The sequence below is a fragment of the Babylonia areolata genome, chromosome 29 (genome assembly GCF_041734735.1).
Source record: "Babylonia areolata isolate BAREFJ2019XMU chromosome 29, ASM4173473v1, whole genome shotgun sequence".
NCBI classification, from domain to species: Eukaryota; Metazoa; Mollusca; class Gastropoda; order Neogastropoda; family Buccinidae; genus Babylonia; species Babylonia areolata.
The window spans coordinates 34,554,148-34,561,647 of NC_134904.1; the positions used below are offsets into that span (position 1 = coordinate 34,554,148).

At 46.6% G+C, this 7,500-nt stretch overlaps 1 protein-coding gene and 1 pseudogene across 1 annotated transcript in view; both read left to right on the forward strand.

Annotated features, from left to right (window-relative positions):
* Positions 1–7,500, forward strand: part of LOC143274654 (uncharacterized) — a 218,904-nt gene that overhangs the window by 10,888 nt on the left and 200,516 nt on the right. The window lies entirely within an intron of this gene.
* Positions 3,740–3,865, forward strand: LOC143275144 (5S ribosomal RNA; annotated as a pseudogene).

Below are 7,500 nucleotides of genomic sequence, written 5' to 3' on the forward strand. Positions count from 1 at the left end.
TGACCCAACAACAAGAGCAGTCATTATTATCATTTTTTGTTCAAACAGGAACTTCTTTTGCTAGGCATGGAAGTTTTATTTATTTTGCAAACGTTTGGTGCAGATAGTAAACAAAGGGAAATTACTCTGTAATTAATGCTAGGGGACTTAATTTGCTTTAAACTGATCTTTCTCATCTTAAACATTACATTTTGAAATTATACTCAATACATAAAAAAGCTTGGATTTTTTTTTTCAAAGTGTATCACAAGTGAGTCTTGAAGGCCTTGCCTCTCTTGTTCTTTTTTTTTGCCATGGGTTTTTATTTGTTCAGTGCTGCAAGTGCGTGCTGCACACGGGACCTTGGTTTACCCGTCTCATCCGAATGATTAGACGTTCAGTTTGATTTTCCAGTCAAACGTAAGAGAGAGAGGTGAGAGTGTGAATCGAACCCAAACCCTCACGGACACTGTATTGGTAGACAAGCGCCTTAACAATTCTGCCACCTCTCCCTCATCCCCGCCAAGGTGGACCTCGGTTTACCGCCTCATCCGAATGATCAGACAGACGCTCAGTTTGATTTTCCAGTCATACTTGGAGAGAAGGAGGTAGGTGAGGGTGGGATTCGAACCCAGACCCTCACGGACACTGTATTGGTGGACAAGCGACGGGCGCCATAGCCGAATGGTTAAAGCGTTGGACGTTTGATCTGAGGGTCCCGGGTTCGAATCACGGTGACGGCGCCTGGTGGGTAAAGGGTGGAGATTTTTACGATCTCCCAGGTCAACATACGTGCAGACCTGCTAGTGCCTGAACCCCCTTCGTGTGTATATGCAAGCAGAAGATTAAATACGCACATTAAAGATCCTGTAATCCATGTCAGCGTTCGGTGGGTTATGGAAACAACAACAACATCCAGCATGCACACCCCCGAAAACGGAGTATGGCTGCCTACATGGCAGGGTAAAAACGGTCATACACGTAAAAGCCCACTCGTGTGCATACGAGTGAACGCAGAAGAAGAAGAAGGTAGACAAGCGCCTTAACAAAGTTAAAGTGAAGTGATGGCCTAGAGGTAACGCGTCCGCCTAGGAAGCGAGAGAATCTGAGCGCGCTGGTTCGAATCACGGCACAACCCCCGAAATTTTCTCCCCCTCCACTAGACCTTTAGTGGTGGTCTGGACGCTAGTCATTCGGATGAGACGATAAACCGAGGTCCCGTGTGCAGCATGCACTTAGCGCACGTAAAAGAACCCACGGCAACAAAAGGGTTGTTCCTGGCAAAATTTTTTTTTTTTAAATCCACTTCAATAAGAAAAACAAATAAAACTACACACAGGAAATTTTTTTTTTAAATGGGTGGCGCTGTAGTATGGCGACGCGCTCTCCCTGGGGAAGAGCAGCCCGAATTTCACACAGAGAAATCTGTTGTGATAAAAAAAAAAAAGAAATACAAATACAAATACAATTCTGTCACCTCTCCCTCATCCCCACCAAGGTGGACCTCGGTTTACCCGCCTCATCCGAATGATCAGACAGACGCTCAGTTTTGATATTCCAGTCAAACTTGGAGAGAAAGGGGTAGTTGAGCGTGTGAATCGAACCCAAACCCTCACGGACACTGTATTGGTAGACAAGCGCCTTAACAATTCTGCCACCTCTCCCTCATCCCCGCCAAGGTGGACCTCGGTTTACCCGCCTCATCCGAATGATCAGACAGACGCTCAGTTTGATTTTCCAGTCATACTTGGAGAGAAGGAGGTAGGTGAGGGTGGGATTCGAACCCAGACCCTCACGGACACTGTATTGGTGGACAAGCGACGGGCGCCATAGCCGAATGGTTAAAGCGTTGGACGTTTGATCTGAGGGTCCCGGGTTCGAATCACGGTGACGGCGCCTGGTGGGTAAAGGGTGGAGATTTTTACGATCTCCCAGGTCAACATACGTGCAGACCTGCTAGTGCCTGAATCCCCTTCGTGTGTATATGCAAGCAGAAGATCAAATACGCACGTTAAAGATCCTGTAATCCATGTCAGCGTTCGGTGGGTTATGGAAACAACAACAACATCCAGCATGCACACCCCCGAAAACGGAGTATGGATGCCTACATGGCGGGGTAAAAACGGTCATACACGTAAAAGCCCACTCGTGTGCATACGAGTGAACGCAGAAGAAGAAGAAGGTAGACAAGCGCCTTAACAAAGTGAAAGTGGAGTGATGGCCTAGAGGTAACGCGTCCGCCTAGGAAGCGAGAGATATCTGAGCGCGCTGGTTCGAATCACGGCACAACCGCCGAAATGTTCTCCCCCTCCACTAGACCTTTAGTGGTGGTCTGGACGCTAGTCATTCGGATGAGACGATATACCGAGGTCCCGTGTGCAGCATGCGCTTAGCGCACGTAAAAGAACCCACGGCAACAAAAGGGTTGTTCCTGGCAAAATTATTTTTTAAAAATCCGCTTCAATAGGAAAAACAAATAAAACTACACACAGGAAACTTTTCTTTTTTTTTTAAATGGGTGGCGCTGTAGTATGGCGACGCGCTCTCCCTGGGGAAGAGCAGCCCGAATTTCACACAGAGAAATCTGTTGTGATAAAAAAAAAAAAGAAATACAAATACAAATACAATTCTGCCACCTCTTCCTCATCCCCACCAAGGTGGACCTCGGTTTATCCGCCTCATCCGAATGATCAGACAGACGCTCAGTTTTGATATTCCAGTCAAACTTGGAGAGAAAGGGGTATAGGTGAGAGTGGGATTCGAACCCAGGACTTCACACGGACACTCTGTTGGCAGATAAGCGTCTTAGCCATTCTGCCACATCCCCCCCCCCCCCCCCCCCCCAGTGCCTCCAAGGTGGAGGGAGGGGAGGGGAGGGGAGGGAGGGTAGAGGCGCGGCCTCGGGAGAAAGAAGGCGGGTGGACCACCCTACCCAACCCCGGCCGGCTCTGCATTGCTGACTGATCGATCCTCTCGTGAAGGGTGCACGTCGTGTCAGAAATCCATCCTCTTGGATGGAGCGGCGCCTACCGTTCATCTCTCCTGTCCCTCCCTCCCTTCCCTCCCTTTCCTCCCTCCCTCCCCTCTCCAACTCCCCCTTTCCCTTAACGTTCCACCTCCCTAATCACCTACCTACCCATTCCTGTCTCTCCCCCCCACCCCCCTCCTCTACCCCTGTTCTTTTCTCCTTCTCCTTATCGTCAGCCTCCACCACCACCACCCCTTTACCACCACCATCAGTCATCAATCATCATCATCATCCATCATCGTCGATCATATTCCGTAATGGATAAAGCTGCTCTCTGTCTCTCTCTCTGTCTCTCTTTTCTCTGTGTGTGTGTGTGTGTGTCTGTGTCTCTCTCTCTCTCTCTCTGTCTCTCTCTCTGTCTCTGTCTCTCTCTCTCTCTCTCTCTCTGTCTCTCTCTCTGTCTGTCTCTGTCTCTCTCTCTCTGTCTCTCTCTCTCTCTCTCTCTCTCTCTCTCTCTCTCTCTCTCCTGGGGGGTATCCAGTCAGCTAACAGTTGGAAAAATAAAAACTGACCATCTTTTTTTTCTTCTTTTCTCAGCTTTACGTAATGGAGCCAGTGAGTCAGTCTGCTTACCCCTCCCCCCCCCCCCCCCCCTCCTCCCCTCTCCCCTACCCCACTGCTAAGAAAGAAAAAAAAAGACTAGAGACTGCTTCGTCTTGAGTTTGTCTGTCACAGTGCCGTTTGACTATCGAGAGGAATCCATGGGATTATTAATTTTGCTTGTTTAATTTTGCCAACGGCCATACCACGTTGAAAACACCGGTTCTCGTCCGATCACCGAAGTTAAGCAACGTCGGGCCCGGTTAGTACTTGGATGGGAACACCGGGTACTGACGGGAACACCGGGTGCTGTTGGCATTCTTTTTCAAGGCCTGACTGAGCGCGTTGGGTTACGCTGCTGGTCAGGCATCTGCTTGGCAGATGTGGTGTAGGGTATATGGATTTGTCCGAGCGCAGTGACGCCTCCTTGAGCTACTGAAACTGAAACTGAAGCTTCCAGCCAGCTCTGTTATCATGTATCGAACTGCGTAAGGAAAAGCGCCGTGCGTGGCAGGATCGATGTTTGTAAGCCGTTTTGGGGCTTCTGGTCCTAGAGCCAGTTGCAATTCTCGGACGGAAGAGCCTAGTATGGTCGTAACCCGCTACTAACTATGTGTAGTAGTAGTAGTAGTAGTATGGAACTGACCAATGGCGTGGTTCGGTCAACGTAGGCATTTAGTCACGTGTAACTGTCAAACCGTTAGATTCAGTTTCAGTTTCAGTAGCTCAAGGAGGCGTCACTGCGTTCGGACAAATCCATATACGCTGCACCACATCTGCCAAGCGGATGCCTGACCAGCAGCGTAACCCAACGCGCTTAGTCAGGCCGTGAGGGAAAAAAAAGGTGAATAAATAATAGATAAGCGTACATAAATAAGTAAATAAATAAATAATATATAAAAAGGGGTAGTAGTAATAATAGTAATAATAATAAATAAATAAATAAATAAATAAATAAGACAACAATGATGATAAATAAGCAAATAAATGTAAAACATGAAGACACACGTTCACACACACACCCACACATGCATAACAGATATGCACCGTTAGAAACCGTTAGAACCAAGCAATGCAGCTGTCTTCTGCTCCAGCGATGAGGGCATGGTGTTTTGTCCTTTCCCTGGGAGAGGCATTTTACTCCCATTTGGTTTGATTGATTTATTGATATGGATGCTTATACAGCGCCTATATCCTCGGTCGGAGACCAAGCTCTAAGCGCTTTACAAACTTGGGGTCATTTACACAGCAGGTTGTCAACCTGGGTAGAGCCGACTGACGGCTGCCATTGGGCGCTCATCATTCGTTTCCTGTGTCAATCAAATTTCAGGCACGCACACATACACACTCAGACAAACATGTAACATTTTGAACATTTTACGTGTATGACCGTTTTGTTTATTTACCAAGCCATGTAGGCAGCCATACTCCGTTTTCGGGGCTGTGCATGATGGGTATGTTCTTGTTTCCATAACCACCGAACGCTGATATAGATTACAGAATCTTTAACGTGCGTATTTGATCTTCTGCTTGTGTATCCACACGAAGGGGTTTCAGGCACTAGCAGGTCTCCACATATGTTGACCTTGGAGATCGGGAAAATCTCCACCCTTTACCCACCAGGCGCCGTTACCGAGATTCGAACCCTGGACCATCAGATTGAAAGTCCAACGCTTTAACCATTCAGCTATTGCGCCCCTCCTCACTTACCCCACTATTTGGGTGACCTCATTTCGTTGTGTTGGAGAATGTTACAAACAGCGGTAGGAAAGGGTTGAGGCACCGTGGATGTGAATTCACTCACTGCTCTAAAAATACATGGATAGCTCATTGGCCAGGAAAGCTGAAGCCAACTGGACGCCATATTGTTTCTCGTATCCGGCCGTCAGTCCGTTGAGAAATCGTCTGCTAACCGGTTGTAGTTTCTGAACTGTAAACGTGTATCTTCGATGAAATCGTGTTATGTTTGCCCCCACGACGTATCAAATGTTGTGTCTTCATTGATATATGTCAGTGGTTTAGTTACCAAATGTATTGCAGGAAAACAGTGCAGTGACATGTAGCCCAAACTTGCTGTAGAGGCACACGCAGGATGGTCAGCTTTAACTAACGCCGCGAGCAAGTTAACTCTCTCCATACGAACGGCGAAAGAGACGACGTTAACAGCGTTTCACCCCAATTACCATCATCAAAATATTGCAAGCGGAACGCTCTTATACTGAAGACGTGAATGTTGGCAAAGAATACCACAATTCTGACGACGGAAGCTAAAGGTTGGGTCATTAAGACACCCACTGGACATCCGAAGGGTCTGTGTAGAGGAGAAGAGAGGACTGGCCGTACTGAGTGAGTTAAAGCTTGCCTTGAAGCAGGCATCGTAACCAGCTGAGCGCTGGGCTACATATATGAAGTTACCGCTTCGCGCTGTACTGACGACACGAGTAACAAAATGGCTGATTGAACACTTCCGCTGGCTTCAGTTAGCAAAAGAGCTCGAAGAAGGCATACGATATCCCCCTACCTTTAGAGCAGTGGAATTCTTCATGATCTATTTGCACTGTGACAATTTGAAAAACAAAACATACTATTCAGATCAATGCAATCATAAATCCGTTGAAAGCTGACCTGGAAATACCTTTTGCAATTACTGTTTTACACTGCTTTGATGGCATAGTTCTGCCGACTAGAACTCTTGTGTGTTAAATCGATATAGCATATCACGCTTTAGATAATTTCAGTCGATTAGCCAACAAAGCACAACGCCTACGTCTGTACTGGACATTTTTTTCTCACGCATTCCATATTTTACACACACACACACACACACACACACACACACACTACAAAAAAAAAGAAGAAGAAAAAAAAAAGCGATGTCAAAAACAAACAAACAAAAAAGCCAACTTAATCACAAACAAGCGAATGCAAATGAACATGTCAGTTTTCCTTAATCAACACTCGACTATTTCCCCTCCTGACAATAGACAACAGTTCTACGGTAAAGAGATAGGTTTGGAAGAAACAGGTTTAACTCACTCAGTACGGCCAGTCCTCTCTTCTCCTCTACACAGACCCCTCGGATGTCCAGTGGGTGTCTGAATGACCCAACCTTTAGCTTCCGTCGTCAGAATTGTGGTATTCTTTGTCAACATTCACCTCTTCAGTATAAGAGCCTTCCGCTTGCAATATTTTGAAACGCTGTTAACGTCGTCTCTTTCGCCGTTCGTATGGAGAGAGTTAAAATATTTCTGAACCGTTGTTTCTTTTTTCTCTGGTTGAGCCAGTGGTGGAAACCAAACCATTTGGTCCTGTACACCGCTGTATGCTGCGTGGGTTAGCAGCAGACGCATGAAGGAGCAGCAATGTTTGATTGTCATATGTCACATCAAATATGTATTGCTCTTGACAAAGAGAAAAAAAAGAGAGCGAGAGAGACATTGGCTCGCCTGTCTCTCTTTGACAAATTACATCTTTTGGGATGACAGTGCGTGCATCTAGCTTTTTTCTTCTTCTTCTTCTTCTTCTTTTTTTCCCTTTTTTTTTTTTGTTGTTGTTGTCCTGGAAGTTCTGAAAAACTTTGGGAGTGGGCGTGGTATGGATAAAATAGGGGAGTTGTGTCTCTCAGAGAGAGAGAGAGAGAGAGAGGGAAGTTGTATGTTTGCATCCAGAATTTGTATGTTTGCATCCACAGTTTTAAATACATTTATCGAAAAGTAATGAATGCACACACACACACACACACACACACACACACATGGGCACGCACGTACGCGCGCGCGCGCACACACACACACACACACACACACACACACACACACAGAGGTATGTGTTTCAGTTCTTTGAATGGTTCTGCACCATCACGCCTTTCTGACAAAGTAAAGATTTACAGTCCATCCCGCCCTTGCATCCCTACACAGGCATGTCTGGAATCTCGCGTTTTCTGACGCAAGTCC